At 39.5% G+C, this 16,661-nt stretch overlaps 1 protein-coding gene across 3 annotated transcripts in view; it reads left to right on the forward strand.

The window, feature by feature from the left end:
- MAP3K13 (mitogen-activated protein kinase kinase kinase 13) overlaps positions 1-16,661 on the forward strand; it is a 152,942-nt gene that overhangs the window by 22,592 nt on the left and 113,689 nt on the right. The window contains exon 1 of one of the 3 annotated variants that reach the window (XM_017866359.1): positions 13,502-13,818. The exons of the other annotated variants lie outside the window; for them this stretch is intronic. The gene's annotated coding sequence lies outside the window, so the exon portion shown is untranslated. Of the gene's footprint in view, positions 1-13,501; positions 13,819-16,661 lie in introns of those variants that run through there. 3 annotated transcript variants of the gene reach the window in all.

Below are 16,661 nucleotides of genomic sequence, written 5' to 3' on the forward strand. Positions count from 1 at the left end.
CTGAGGTGGTTTTTAAAAGATTAAAGCATCAAAATTTTCCAGGCCACAGAAAAATAGAAATTTTTATAAGAATTTAAAATACATTTCCAGACCCTAGCATATTTTATTAGGTTCAACAGAGCACTTATGAATTGATCCAAAGATTCTCGAATCATATATTTCCAAAGCACTTCTGTTATCAGAACTGCTTCTGTGACACCTTTTTTTTTTTTTTTTTTTTTTTTTAAGACAGAGCTTTGCTCTTGTTGCCCAGGCTGGAGTGCAATGGCGCAATCTCGGCTCACTACAACCTCCGCCTCCCGGGTTCAAGCGGTTCTCCTGCCTCAGCCTCCTGAGTAGCTGGGATTACAGGCATGCATCACCACGCCTGGCTAATTTTTTGTATTTTTAGTGGAGACGGGGTTTCACCATGTTGGTCAGGCTAGTCTCAAACTTGTGACCTCAGATGATCCACCTGCCTCAGCCTCCCAAAGTGTTGAGACTACAGTCGTGAGCCACTGCGCCCAGCTTCCTATGACACTTTTTTGACCATTTTCACTTATATCTTGTTGGATCTCTGACTATAATTGCTTGGGTCCATGTTTCTTGTTTGTTCATTCTTGTTTTCATCATACTATATGGTATGCTAGCATTTTCTCTTATGTTACGTTTCAGATACTTTTGAGACAAAATATGTGATTTTCACACCAATCAGAATGGCTATTACTAGAAAGTCAAAAAATAACATATTCTGGCAAGGTCACAGAGAAAAGGGAACGCGTATACCCTGTTGGCAGGAATGTAAATAGTTCAGCCATTGTGGAAAGCAGTTTGACAATTTCTCAAAGAACTTAAAACAGAACTGCCATTCGACATAGCAGTCCCATGATTCAGTATACACTCAAAGGAAAAGAAATCGTTCTTCCATAAAGACACGTACATGCATATCATCATCATGGCACTCTTCACTATAGCTCAAACATGGAATCAACCTTTCAACAGTAGACTGGATAAAGAAAATGTGGTACATATACACCATGGAATACTACACAGCCATAAAAAAGAATGAGATAATGTTCTGTGCAGCAACATGGATGGAGCTGGAGGCCATTATCCTAAGTGAACTAATCCAGGAACAGAACACTAAATACCACATGTTCTCACTTATAAGTGGGAGCTAAACATTGAGTACACATGGACAATAGATATCAGGACCTATTTGAAGGTGGAGGATGGGAGGAGGATGCAGACTAAAAAACTACCTATTGGGCACTATGCTTATTACCTGGGTGATGAGATAATCTGTACACCGAGCCCCCATGACACACAATTTATCTGTATAACAAACCTGTACATGTATGCCTGAAACTAAAATAAAGGTTTTTTTAAATCTGATTTTAAAAATTCTTGTTGGCTTTCCTTTAGAATTGAGGACAGTTTTCTATGTCCCAGGATTACTGAGTGAATGTTAACTGACTCTGCCAAAGAAAGAGGCAGTATTAGTGGTCACTGTTATCCACAGATGGGATGATGTCATGCAAAGAAGATCCCAGGAGACTGGTAATCAATTCCTGGCTCTGCCATGAATTCCAAGACTGTGGACAAATCTCTGAACTTGCATTTATTCATATGTTTAAAAACGGAAGACAGAGTAGATTGAGTTTTAAGATTTCTCCCAGTAGGCCGGGCACGGTGGCTCACGCCTGTAATCCCAGCACTTTGGGAGGCCGAGGCGGGTGGATCACGAGGTCAGTAGATCAAGACCATCCTGGCTAACACGGGGAAACCCCATCTCTACTAAAAATGCAAAAAATTAGCCGAGCGTGGCAGCAGGCACCTGTAGTCCCAGCTACTTGGGAGGCTGAGACAGGAGAATGGCGTGAACCTGGGAGGCGGAGCTTGCAGTGAGCTGAGATCGCACCACTGCACTCCAGCCTGGGTGACTGAGCGAGACTCTGTCTCAAGAAAAAAAAAAAAGACTTCTCCCAGTATCTTGTTTCTCTGAGTAATTAATTCTCAGAATGTCTAAAGCAATCATTTACTGATCTCATTTAATAAATAGCCACATAACACCAATTAGCAGCATGTATTAGTTGGGATACAGAGTAAGTAGCAGCAACAGAGTCTCAAAAAATTTGGTCCCTCATAAAAGGAAGAACACTCATCATTAGCAACCCTAAAGCAGGCAGATAATTTAGGACAGATAGACAGCTTTGATTCATTAGAATATTCAAAGCCCAGGGTTACTTCTATTTGTTGTTCTGCCATTGCCTAGGGTGTTGTCATCATCTGCATAGTACAAGTTGACTCAGTGTGGCAATGGGGAAAAAAGAGTCCAGGGCAGCAGCTTCATCTCTAAGAAAACCTGGAAGTTGCAAACATCACTCACTCACATCTCATTGACTAGAACTTAGTCATGTGGTCACGTGTACAGCCAGGAAAGTACAGAAATCTTTAGCAGAGTGGCTGTGTACCTACCTAAAACTTTAAAAGTAGAAGTGGGGGCCGGGCGCGGTGGCTCACTCCCGTAATCCCAGCACTTTGGGAGGCCGAGGCAGGCAGATCACCTAAGGTTGGAAGTTCGAGACCAGCCTGACCAACATGGAGAAACCCCATCTCTACTAAAAATACAAAATTAGCCGGGCATGGTGGTGCATGCCTGTAATCCCAGCTACTCAGGAGGCTGAGGCAGGAGAATCACTTGAACCCAGGAGGCGGAGGTTGCAGTGAGCCAAGATCACACTACTGCACTCCAGCCTGGGCAACAGAGCAAAACTCCATCTCAAAAAATAAAAGTAGGAGTGGGGATCAAGGATTCTTTTACCTAAAGGAAAGAGGAAAGATTGGATATTGGAGGACAATCTCTACCACTATACCTTCTGTTATAATTTTAAGCCACTAAAACAATTTTTATTTTCCTATTTATTGTGTTTCTTGTCTAATGAAATAGGCTGAGATCAGGTTCTGTGATTTATCCCTATATGTATATAAACCAGCATATGTTAAGTTATCTTGAACATAGATGGCATGCATTAAAAATATGTATACTTGATTTATATATTGATGTTCAGAGTATCTAAGTCAGCACTGTGGCCAGCCCCCTTCCTCACTCCTATATTCTCCTGTATCTACTTATTACTTGTTTAATGACTGCTACCTGTACAGCTTATTTCTCAACCTAGTTGAACAGACTAGATTGGAACCTATGAAGTAAAATTTTAAAAATACAATAGAAATCGATCGATTCAGGGCAGGTTGCTGCTAGTAGCGACTACTATCTTTTACTACTTGACGTAAAGATATTACTGTTCTATCTTGGAGTAGAACAATTACACGTAATGGAAAACCAAGAGCTTTCCAATGCGGCTTCATTATTTAATTTTAAGTGTATTTCCTGGACATAACGTATAATTACTTTCATGAGTATACTTTAAAACAGAGTTTTTCCCTGAAAGATTTTGGGTTCTGCCCCTCTGTCCCCTTCATCAGTGTTAATAGTAAAGAGATGACTATAGTGCTGGATATTGTTAAAAGAAAAACTTCAGCCAAATTAAATTTAAAGGAGTTTAATTGAACAATGAACGATTCGTGAATTCGGCAGCCCCCAGAATAACAGCAGATTCAGAGGGACTCCAGCGCAGCCATGGGATGGAAGAGGATTTAAAGACAGCAAAGGGAAAGTGACAGTACAGAAAATGAAAGCAAGGTGCAGAAACAGCTGGGTTGGTTCCAGCTCGGCATTTGCCTTATTTGAACGTGGTTCGAACAGTTGGCTACATTTGATTGGCAAAACCCAGTGACTGGCATAGGTGTGGGCTACACTTGGTTTACACCTCCACTTGTTACAGTTTACGATGTACAGAAAAATCTTTAGGCCAAACTTAAATACATAAAGAGGCCGCTGTAGGCTAAATTTGACTTAACAGTATGACTCTACGTAGTATGGACCTGTTTATGGATGGTTATATAAGGCTCATTTTAAACACTGACTTCACACTTTACTGATTCAGTGTTAATATCTTATCATCTTTAACTTCTAGTTCTTCACTTGCTGTACTCACACACTGTAATCTTATATTAGAATGAAAAGTACTAATGTGTGCCTTACCAGTTTTACATTTGATGTGGACCTTGGGGGAATTGTCCCTGCTCTCTCATATCCAGTTTCCCCAAATCCTTCCCCTTCAAGGTCTACCTCCTTATTGAAACTGACCATAAACACCCCCTGCCCCCACCCACCCCAAATGATCATTCCATCAAAAAGAAGAAAGACTTAATTCAAGCTCTGGGTAAGAGAGTGGCAGTGCAGACTGGGGCTAGTAGAGCAAACTGCAGCATTAGACCAGGCTGTGTTTGTGTAAGGACAAGCCTTTATTCCCTTCACAATTGTGCCAACTTGCCAAAGATAAGTAAATCATAAAAGTCGGCTATCGTCTGGTCTAGGAAGAACGGCTCCTGGCCTTGACTCAGCCTCACTTCACATTCCCAGAGCTCTTGATGAGCCTCAACTTGAGGCATCTTTGTTCTTGTCATATATGTCTCCAGGGGACTTAGATGTTTCCCTAAGGGACGGGACATATCTATCTGCTAAGGGTCTGCTCCTACCTCTCTATGTCAACAGAGGGCAGCAGAGAGCACCACCCGGTAGCCTAACCTGTAGGCTTCAAACCAGGGCAATGGCAATCCAAGTGCCTAGGGAAGCAAATGCATGGGGAGTGTACCCGTTGCCCCCATTCGTCCCGTCCCTTAGGGAAACATCTAAGTCCCTTGGAGACAAATATGACAAGAATAAAGATGCCTCAAGAACAACACAGGGACTGTTATAAGCATGGGTGGCAGGGTACTAAATGTGTTGCTGTGTGTAGGATGGTCCCATGCAAGGAAGACTATTATTGCCCCCAAATTTCAGTTACCTTTCTAGTAGTATTGTTTCCCAGATTCAGGTAAAACATTCGTGTCTGCCCCACTAATTCAACATCCACACCATTTTGTATAGTTACTCATCTCACCAAAGCTCCTTGATACTTAGGGACTGGCTTTTTAATCTTTGCATTGCTACTTCTTAAAAATTGATCTTTAATTTTACTCATTGGATGATGAAAACAGGTCTTTAAAGGGGAGGGTTAATGGGTAACGGATATAATTTAAAAGTATAGTCAGTTTTCAGTAGATAACAGAGTTTAGGTAAAAGCTATATTAGATGAGCCAATCTCCCTGGGGCCCTTATTTTCTTACATGTAAAATGGAACTAACAACTACCCTATTTTAAAGAAATTTGTAAACTGTAAAGTGCAGTACAAGATCGTTTACAAAGAATGTCTAGGACCAGATTTGCTCCCAATTATTATTTCTGGAATTTAGGTATCTGAACTTCCAAAAGAGTGCAATATAATGAAGATACGTTAAGGCTGGGCGTGGTGGCTCACGCCTGTAATCCCAGCACTTTGGGAGGCCGAGGCGGGCAGATCACTTGAGGTCAGGAGTTTGAGACTGGCCAACATGACGAAAACTCGTCTCTACTAAAAATGGAAAAATTAGCCTGGCGTTGTGGTGCACACCTGTAAGCCCAGCTACTCGGGAGGCCGAGGCAGGAGAATCGCTTGAGCCCAAGAAATGGAGGTTGCAGTGAGCCAAGATCGTGACACTGCAGTCCAGCCTGGGTGACAGAGCAAAACTCTGTCTCAAAAAAAAATTGACCAGGCATAGTGGCATACACCTGAAATCCCAGCTACTTGGGAGGCTGAGGCAGGAGAATCACTTGAACCCGGGAGGCAGAGGTTTCAGTGAGCTGAGATCACACCGCTGCACTCCAGCCTGGGCGACAGAGTGAGTGAGACTCCGTCTCATAAAAACCAACCAAACAACCAAAAAGCAAAGGGAACTCAGAATTGACTTTAAAATGAAAGTCAGAAAAGGATAGGTCACAGGAAAATATGCTTTTATAACCTTTGAGTAGAGAAAATAGAAAAAAATTAAGAGATTCAAAGTTATAATCTGTCAACCACAGAATAAGAATAACCTATGAGAAAAAGCATGAAATTCAGAAATATAAAATATATGTTTAGTTATAGTTTTGATTATGAGGTTATTAAGTAACATAACTAACATTGTTTACCATGTTGAGGTGCTATGCTATACCTATAATTACTTCCATTTTGCAGTGAGTCACAGAACATTTAAGTAACCTTGCCCAGGGCTTCAGAATTAATGTATCTTAAAGCCTGGATGAATTGAGATAAACAGTAAAAGATTTCTGTGAAAGTCACTGACTTCAAAATATCAAAGATAGAGCTTGCTGTTGAGATGAAATATTAGGTCTTTAAAATGTTGAACTTTTGATAATGACAAAGATAATAACAATAAAGTGTAAACACCATGTAAGAGTTAGAATGTAAGAAGTGTAAACACCATGTAAGAAGACAGAATTTGAAAGTTAATCTACCAACATATTGAAATTATTAGTCTCAAAAAAGGAATTCTATAGTACAGGGAATCTGATTTTAATTTGGTTTTATTGAATAGGATGAAAGAGAATGAATTAATGACATTGTGTTAATAAGGACTCTTGGCTGCAAGTGACAGAAACCTATATCAAACTGGTTTAAGTTTGTTTGTGTCTTTTTTTAAAGGGAGCAGGGAGGAAGGGATTGATTGGCTTATGTAGTTGGGAGGTCCAGCAGAGTAAATGGCTTCAGACAAGACTGCAGTTAGATGCCCAGTGGCTTTTTTCGGGAATCTGTCTTCTTTCCTTTATCTCTGGTCTGCTTTCCTCTGCCCTATATATGGATGGAGACAACAGCCCTCTGCCTACTTGTCCTTACAGCTAGTGTCCTGATGAAACAAATGTTCAGCCTCCACCCTATCAATAATTGTAAAACATCCTGGGGATGACTCGGATGATGCTTATTGGCTGGCTTGGAGGATGTGTCTATCCTTTCACTAATTATTACGACCAGGGAGTTGAGTTGACCAGCTTTGTGCCACGTGGTCACTCTTGGAGCACTCGCTTCAGATGGGGTCATCCCCATCTGAGCCATATGAACTAAAAGTGGGGGAGAGATAGTTCCTTCAAATGGGGAAGATACAGAGACAGACTTTATGTATGTATGTATGTATGTACGTATGTATTGAGATTGAGTCTTGCTCTGTCGCCCAACTTTAAAAGGCAGATATCCACTACTCTGATGTTTTGGTATTGAATTCTATAGCCTGCAATATGTGGCTAAAGTGGAAATGCCAACTTGTGTCTAGCTAAATAAGGGGAGAAATTAAAACAGGGTCAAAAGAATGGAAGTTAGACAGTTAAGAGGTTTTGTTGTTGTTGTTTTTTTCTCTCTCTCTCTCTCTTTCTCTTTTTACATGAGCTCTAAGAAAGTAGTATGAATTCTAGGCCAGGTGCGGTGGCTCATGCCTGTAATCCCAGCACTTTGGGAGGCTGAGGCGGGCGGATCACCTGAGGTCAGGAGTTCAAGACCAGCCTGGCCAACATGGTGAAACCCCGTCTCTACTAAAACACAGCAAAATTAGCTGCATGTGGTGGCGGACACCCGTAATCTCAGCTACTTGGGAGGGTGAGGCAGGAGAATTGCTCGAACCCAGGAGGCGGAGGTTACGGTGAGCTGAGATCATGCCATTGCACTGTAGCCTGGGCAACAAGAGTGAAACTCCATCTAAAAGAAAGAAAGAAGGAAAGAAAGAAAGAGAGAGAGAGAGAGAGAGAAAGAAGTGTGAATTCTATGTGGATGAGTAAAGTAATGTATAAAGTCTTCTTTTGCTCTTTCAATGTATAAAGTACCTTTGCAAATTCAGTATATTATTTTTAATCCTACAAAGGTTTGGTTTATGGTATTTTGCCAGAATTTGTATGTTATGGAATGGTGTATTTTGGGGATGGTAAATATTTTATTAATTGAGAAATCTGTCTGCTTTTGATTTGCTTCAGTACATTTGTGTTATCAATCAGAGAAGAATCTTACATCCCTCATTGGCAGTTATCCTTTTGACAGGAATAACACATTAAAGCTTCATTAAGCTGTTAAGATTTATTCTGAATAGCGCATAAAATCTTAAGCAATTGCTTTTCTCCAGCTGGCTAGATATTTTATTATCCTTTAATAAAAAATATTGAATAGTTAAGTCCAATTGACTCACGATATTCTTTAAAGTTTGCCGTAATGTGTACCTTTAATATAAAGATGGACTGTAGAATTTAACATGAGGCTTTAATCTTCTTAAAAGTTTTTACAGATATGTATTTAGTGCAAATTTTTATTTATAGCAACTTTTCAAAAAAGAGCTTGAAGGCTTATCATAAAAAAGAACTGCATATAATAAGGTTAACAATAGAGTAATCCAACCCAAAACAAGGAAGAGAAAGCAAGTATGCATATAAATATAACTTTTGTGCTTAGCTTATTTTAAAACATATGAATTTTAAAGCTGGCTCTGAGCTTCCCAGCAGCAGGGTCAAAAAAATGAAAATTCAGTGGATTACATTGTAGTCATCTAAAAGGTAGACAGACACCTAATAATTCTTCAAGAACAGAAAATTTTTCCTTCATATTAAGTTGTAAAACAAATTCCTCATATGAATTCCTTACATGGGAGATATCATTCAAGATAATGGACAACACAGAAGCAATATGAATCTTCCTTATAATAATTTTTAATAAAAGCAAGACCATAACACTCAGTGATAGTTATTCTGCTAAGGGGTATTAGGCTAATGATATTTAGATAGCAGGTAGCTTTATGATGATCTCCCTTGACACAAGGATAGATTTGAGTGAGCTTATAAGGATGTTTTCCCTTAGATGTTTCTTAAAAATCACTTTCTCAGCTAGGCATTTAATGGGAGCTGGACAGGGAAAAAATGGCAGTATAATAATAATCTGCTGAGGTCTTTGAATGTTGAAATTCAGTTGTTGACCAAGGCTCCATATACTTTGGTGTGGAAATAGGGTTAACATTCTGATATGAAAGTGGAGAATTCTGACCAGTATTCCCAACTAGGAGACAGACTGTTTTCCAAATTAATTCACATCATTTTATACAAGCTACATCTTTATGTAGAAAAAATGTAGCTGCTTTTTAAAAACAATGAATAGAGCTCTTGATCAGCTAGCATAACTACCTGAAGATTCCCTGGATCTGTTTCAGAACCCCAAAGATATTCCCCAACCGCCTGAAGGAAAATGACTTGGATGAACTTTCCTTTGGAAGTTGGGTCACGAATAGATATTTTTAGAATTTCCTGAAAAGATTTTGTACTAGTCTGTGTTCACGCTGATGACAAAGACACACCTGAGACTGGGCAATTTACAAAAGAAAGATTTAGTTGGATTTACAGTTCCACGTGGCTGGGGAAACCTCACAATTATGGCAGAAGGCAAGGAGGAGCAAGTTACATCTTACATGGATGGCAGCAGGCAAAGAGAGAGTGAGGAAGATGCAAAAGTGGAAACCCCTGACCGTGGGGATTATGGGATTATAATTCAAGATGAGATTTGGGTGGGGACACAGAGCCGAACCATATCAGATCTGTTCAAGATTTATTATAAGCAAAATAAAGATGTATTATTTCCTATGGTTCTGATTCCTGGATCTGCACAGTTGTTGAAATTTCCCTTGTTGAGAGAGTAGCAGAATCTCAATAACAAAATAAAACCAGCTACCAGTATCATTTGCTGAGTATCTTCTGTATGTAGATACTGTGTGCAACTCTTTACATGTGTTATAATATTACTTTAACCTTCACACAATAATATAGGCTATTATTATCCCCATTCTAATAATGAGAAAACTGAAACTCAGGTTTACCTGAATATCCATAACTAATAAGTGGCAGAAACAGGATTTGAGCCCAGATCTCTTTACCAGCTTTTAACCACTACACACTGTTGTCTGTGAAGGAAATTTGAGTCTCCATGTATTAGCATTTGAGATCACTAAACTCTTTCTTTTTCCTGGCATTTCTGACAAAAATTGCCCATGGGTCATGATACTTCGGACTTTGATTCTGGCTTAAATGAGTTGTTTTGCTTTTTTAAAAACACACTTTTTTCCTCAAAAAAAAAAAAAAAAACTCCAAAACTAGAATAGCTTATATTTTTATAGCAGAATTATTGTACCTTAATTTCTACCTATAGATTTTTATCTAATAATTAGTTTTAAATATATTAGTGAATAACGAGACTAGAGTCATTTTTTTTCCAGTTATTACTGAAGTTTGAGGAGATTCATTTGGTTCTTAAAAGAGCTTACTCACCTTGATAATGGCTTTGCAGTCCTCTACACTTACTATGCCCATGTGCTGAAATTAAAAATTACTTATAATGTTGGGACTTGGCTTGTTATCTCTAGAGTTGCATTGTTCCATACCATAACCACCAGTTACATGTGACTATTTTTGGAGTTAACTAAATTTAAATCACTTTACATTAAAAATTCGCTTCCTCAAGAACACTAGGCATCTTTCAAATGCTCAGTAGCCACATGTGGCTACTGTGTTAGTGCAGATTATGGAACACTCCATAATCACAGCAAGTTCTCTTGGGCTGTACTTCTCTAGAGTGTACATTTTTCATGCCTCTATCTCCTTTCCTATCTTCTGCTTCTAAAATGATAATGACTTTCTCCAAGACTGAGTTCCGTATCTTCCATAATTTGGTGAGACAGCTTATCTTTCCAGTGATTTCCCATGATAGCTGACATGGAGGAGTCTTTGTTGGCCTAGCTGATGTTCCTGTGGTATGGGAAGCATGCTCACCCAGGCCAAGTTTATCTTACTAAAGCGGCAAGTCCATAAAGCCAGCAAGTTTTTATTTTCCAGGTTATATATTGAGCCAAGAATCTTAGGTGACTGTTATTAGAAGCATTTATAGACCTTGTTTTGTTGAATTGCTTCAGAGACTACTCCCATCCCTAGTGGACTTATTATTAGTAATTTTGTTGCTGTCAAACCTTACAGAAAAACTTCTACAACAGCTTTGGAGAGGGAGTCTTGCTCTGTCACCAGGCTGGAGTACAGTGGCGCGATCTCGGCTCACTGCAACCTCTGCCTCCTGAGTTCAAGTGATTCTCATGCCTTAGCTTAGCTTCCTAAGTAGCTGGGATTACAGATGTGCCCCATCATGCCCAGCTAATTTTTGTATTTTTAGTAGAGACAGGGTTTTACCATTTTGGCCAGGCTCGTCTCAAACTCCTGACCTCAGATGATCTGCCTGCCTTGGCCTCCCAAAGTGCTGGGATTACAGGTGTGAGCCACCACACCTGGCCAGCTTTAGCTGTCTGTAAAAAACAACAACAACAACAACAACAGCAACAAACAGCTTTATTGAAATATGATTGACATAGAAAAAGCTGTAAATATTTAATGTGTACAACTTGGCTGGGCGTGGTGGCTCACATCTGTAATCCCAGCACTTTGGGAGGCCGAGAAAGAAAGATCATTTGAGCCCAGGAGTTTGAGACCCACCTGGGCAACATGGTGAGACCCCATCTCTACAAAAACTTATTTAAAAATTAGCCAGGCATGGTGGTGCATGCCTGTAGTCCCAGCTTCTCGAGAGGCTGAGGCTGGAGGATTACTTGAGCCCAGGAATTCGAGGTTGTGAGCCATGATCGCACTACTGCACTCCAGCCTGGGTGACAGACAGTGAGACCCTGTCTCAAAAATATATATATATATACACACACACACACACACATACAACTTGATGTTTCTTGGCTATCTTATTGACGTAGTCCACAAAAAGTTTGCCTCTTTCTATTAGTCTGTACTGTTTTGGAAGAAAAAAATGTTTTTTATAAATCTGATTCTTTTAATGTATCCTGGTTGGCTTTGGTCATTGTTAAATAAATAGAGACGTATATTCTTCATCTTTCCATTTGCTCCTTCTTTTTATTATTATTATTTTTTGAGATGGAGTCTTGCTCTGTCGCCCAGGCTGGAGTGCAGTGGCGCGATCTCGGCTCACTGAAAGCTCCGCCTCCCGGGTTCATGCCATTCTCTTGCCTCAGGCTCCCGAGTAGCTGGGACTACAGGCGCCCACCACCATGCCCGTCTAATTTTGTTTTTGTATTTTTAGTACAGACGGGGTTTCACCATGTTAGCCAGGATGGTCTCGATCTCCTGACCTCCTGATCCACCCACCTTGGCCTCCCAAAGTGCTGGGATTACAGGCATGAGCCACCGCGCCCGGCCTGTTCGTTCTTAAATAATGTGGTTCACTCAGGCCTACTGGACGTGTACCAATATCGTATTTGCCTTCAGCACTCCCGTGTTACCTAAGTAAACTTCTTTGGCCTATGTTCTTTGTAGTGACATTCCACAATAAGCTCCTTTAGAGAAGTTTGTTGGCTATGTTGTTTGCCAACAATATTCTATTGCTTCAGTATATACGGTACACTGAATAGCTTTGCTGTGTGTAAAATAATCCTGAAAAGTTTTCCTTTTCCAAATGAGCTAAGAAGTGCAATACTTACTAGTGGTCAGGTTTAGACCCTCCAGAACCACTTAGAAACAGGCCACCACTTTCCTTCTCTCACAGTTGTATAAATAATCTGATTGAGAAATAGAGCAGATCTCTGTTCTGAATGTTCTTGGTCACTGGACACCTCATAACTGAGGCTTTATATTAACCACAGTCGTTCTAGTTTCAAGGATTTGAGGCCATTTCCCAAGTTTAGAAAAATCATGGTCAGTATTTGTCAAGTATTAGTCATTGTGAAGTGTAGTGATGAGGAGTGGGGACAATAAATATATTCATTTCCAATTTTGTATAACTGAAAAGTGTAAAAATAAAGAAGAAAGAGATGCTTTTCGAGTGAATTTAATACAGCTGTTTTTGCTGTTAATAATAAAACATCTTACTGAAACCAAAATTTGCTCAAAGTTTCATTAAGCGCCCTTTTGGAGCTGTGTCTTAATCGACTGCCAGAAGTTGGATAAACCAATGAGGAAACACTGTACGCTACTTAAAAGAAGTAGTAAATTTTTCTTCCATATCCACTTTTGATACATCATGAAGGTCAGCAAGATGTTACTGCTGTACAAAACAGCTACATTCATGCAATATTATTTTCCATATGCCTGTTTTCTTAGTTACTATTGTTCCCATGCATTCTTCCCGACAGTTTTGCTTTTACAAGTTGTGGTGGGCAGGGCATACATGTCCACTAGTCTGCTAGTTTTAGAAATGGTTTTCCTGACTTTGATTTGTTTTTATCGCATCAGGCATATTGCTGAACAGTAAGAAAAGGGTTGAAGGAAAGAATTCTAATGAATAAAAGATGGGATTTCTTCTATATGCATTTTTGTTAGCCTTGATTCCACCGAAATTCTATTTTGATTCCTTCATTCAATAGCAATAATAATGTTTTTATGACTATCACAGCTTGAAACACACACACACACGCGCGCGCGCGCGCACACACACACACACACAAACACACTTTCAAGCTGCCAGTCTGTCTTAAGGCAGTGGCAGATGCCTGATTGGCGGGCTCTGTTTATTCTGTGACCAGATTCCTCCTAAAAGAAGGAAGGCCATGTCTGCCTGAAGCCTATTGGCCGGGCCTACTCTGGACCCGCCCCTCTTTTTTTTCATGGCACACACCACAGCGAAGTCTGTGCGGAATCCTAAACCAGCCCAATTTACATCCATTCATGAATCTGTGACGTCAGCAAGCCTTTGGGCTCCTTTGCGGTGGGCTGGAGGATTGTGTGGGTGGAATCCCCTCCCCTTTATTTTCCAATTCTGCAAGGCTTTTAAAATTAACCTTACATCTTTTCAAAGCAAGAAAATGGAACAGCATGTGTAGGAATTCTTCGTTGTTGTGAGTATTGCTCTCTGTTTTTCCTGTTTCATCAGCATTTATTTCACAAGGACAGAGAATGTGTTTGTGATTTGAGGTAATTAGAAAGCTGATATTATTGAGGGCGACACCGTGAGAGAGACAGACAGAGGCGGAGAGAAACCCGAAACCCCGTTACAGCTAGGAGCCTCTGAAACTGACAGCTGGTTTTCCTTTGCTTGTCTGCCTGCTAGACGTGGACATTTTTCATTTACGGTTCTGCACGTTACCTCGGATGCCTGCTTGGCTTTCCTTAAAGGGAGATTTATTTCTCTGAGAGATGATGTGGATGGTATTAGCGGAAAAGCCCAGAACACCAGAAAGGTGCTGAGAAAAGCGGGGCCCGCAAGACAGAGCAGGTTCTGTCCTGCGGGGCACTAGTCTTCCTTGCGGCCGTTCTTTCTGCGGTTCCTCACCCTTCACCTTGCCTTTGTTTCATATTGTGTAATAGTCAGTATCTTGCGATTGCAATTTGCGGAAGATGAATACTTGTTCAACCATTTTTCAAAAGCTCTTATGACGGGAGCCATAGTGGTGTATTTATATATATTCATAGCTCTTCTTTATGTCACTCCCTACACTTTATTTATAGTGTCAAAACCTAAAAAACTGCATTAGAGGGAAAGGGGGAATTATCCTTACACCTGAGTTTTTCAATATCCTCTAATGAAAACTAAGAAGTGGTTATGTATGTTCCACAATTATATTGCATAGAAATGCACACGAGTGTTTTCCTAAGATGAACTTATTAGCTGAAAATAGTTTATTCCACTGTGTTAGGGAAACATGGAAAAGTTCTGACATGTTCCAAGTATGAAGTTGGTTTGATAGTTTGCTACTGCAGTTTTAACAAAAAGTTAGTATTTGTAATTGAATTTGTTTTCCAAGGGTCTGGTTTATTCTGGTGAAAGTTGTGAGAGTAAAGAAGAGGGATGTGACACTGTGACATGTTCTGCCCCTGGGGCAGCTCCTCAACCCGAATAATCTGACAGCATTTTCCAACTGCTTCACTTTGAGCAATTTATATGCCAGTCTGCAGCATGTACCCAGGTGTTCTTTTTGGTGAGAAAGCGAAATGCCTGATATTTCTTATAATCTAGGCTGTCAGGTTTACCTTGTAAAATCAATACTTAATTTTTAGATTTTTCCATTATCTTTTCTCGTGAAGCAAGACTTCTAAATTATGGCTATGTTTTGAATTGTTGTTCTTAATGAATCTTCCAACTGTAAACTCATCTAATTTCAAACTTATCATACCCGAGGATGTAACATTGTCTTTTGTTTCTCATCTTGATATTACCGTCAATCATTTTGTATTTCTGAGTACACTTGAACTTGCTGGAGTAATAGAGGGAGAACCTCTGCCTGATTCTAAATCAGATCTTTGTCCTATACTCAGACAATTGTGGTTTCATATTTTACTATTTTTTATTTGCTGTGTTTAACAAATGAGATAACATTTTAGACACAATATTTGTAAACACCTTGACTTATTTCAGTATTTTCCTTTTGTGTATACCTTCAGAGAGTTTGTTGAAAGTAGCAATTTCCAAGTAATTTTAAATTATTGAAGTCTACTAGCTCGAAAGATCAAATTCTTGGGATATTTAAAAAATGTTGTTTACATAATCCAACTCATCTTTAAAAATGTCTTTGATGCACATTTTGCCAAAAGAGAGCCTAATTTCTGTGAAAGAAATGCTGTATGTACTTTGGATTTACTAAAGTAAAACTGTTCCTTTAAGGCACAGAGCAGATATAGAATCCTCCTTTCCCCCCACTCCTAGTGACTGTATTCTACATTATATTTATCTTCATGTATAGTGTACTTGTCGGGAAAAAAACAATAACTCTTAATTGTTTAATATCAAACAATAAAATCCTGTGTATCAGTGACTGTCAATAGATGGCTTTCTGTTTAAAAATTGAAGCTACTCCAGAAGTAGGAATTAATTTATTTAGTAAACAAAGTCAGTCAAACCAGAGCCATGTCCTGGGGAACTGTCAAAAGAATGGTTCCTAAGGGCCAGAGGCCACATCCACTGGTAGATGACAGAACAACCATACTTCGGATGGCAAAACCAGTCAGTTTGGTTTGCACTGTGTGCCTATCCTCTTTCTATGTGCTTCAGCTGAATTAATTGCTTGGCGAGCTCAAATAATTCAAGATAACCAAGATGACCAATTCTGCCAGGTGGCAGCCTGATCTTGCAATTTTGATTAAAATAAAGAACATTCCCCAAGAACACTTTGTTGCTAAAAAAAAAAAAAAAAAAAAAAAAAAAAAAAAAAAAAAAAAAAAAAAAATCAAAAAATACCACACCCTTGTTCTGTGCTATTATTCTGTAAGAATATGGGGGAGGAAAAAATTTAGAAAATGCAGTCTTTGCTCTGAAGGAATCTAGAAAGTAAAATGCCAGAAATAAACTTCAGTATTAGAATTACCTTTGGAACCTTTTCCCCTCCCTCACCCACAGCCTCCACTCCCCCTCCTCCTCTCCCCTCCCCCCGCTTCCTTCCTTCCTTTCCCTTTCTCTTTTCTTTTTTCCTATTTAATGGTTTTTAGTATGTTCACAGAGTTGTACAATCATCATCACAGTCAATTTTAGTACATTTTCATTATCACAAAAAGAAACCACATACCCATTAGCAGTCACTCCTCATTTCTCTTCACCCCCCAGCCCTAGGCAACCGCCAATCTGCTTTCTCTATATATAGCTTTGCTCAGTCTGAATATTTCATATAAATGAAATCATACAGTACATGCTCTTTTGTAACTAGCTTATTTCACTTAGCATAATGTTTTCAAAGTTTATCCATGTTGT

Source organism: Rhinopithecus bieti, unplaced genomic scaffold, assembly GCF_001698545.2.
Source record: "Rhinopithecus bieti isolate Rb0 unplaced genomic scaffold, ASM169854v2 scaffold_2432, whole genome shotgun sequence".
In the NCBI taxonomy this organism is placed as follows: domain Eukaryota; kingdom Metazoa; phylum Chordata; class Mammalia; order Primates; family Cercopithecidae; genus Rhinopithecus; species Rhinopithecus bieti.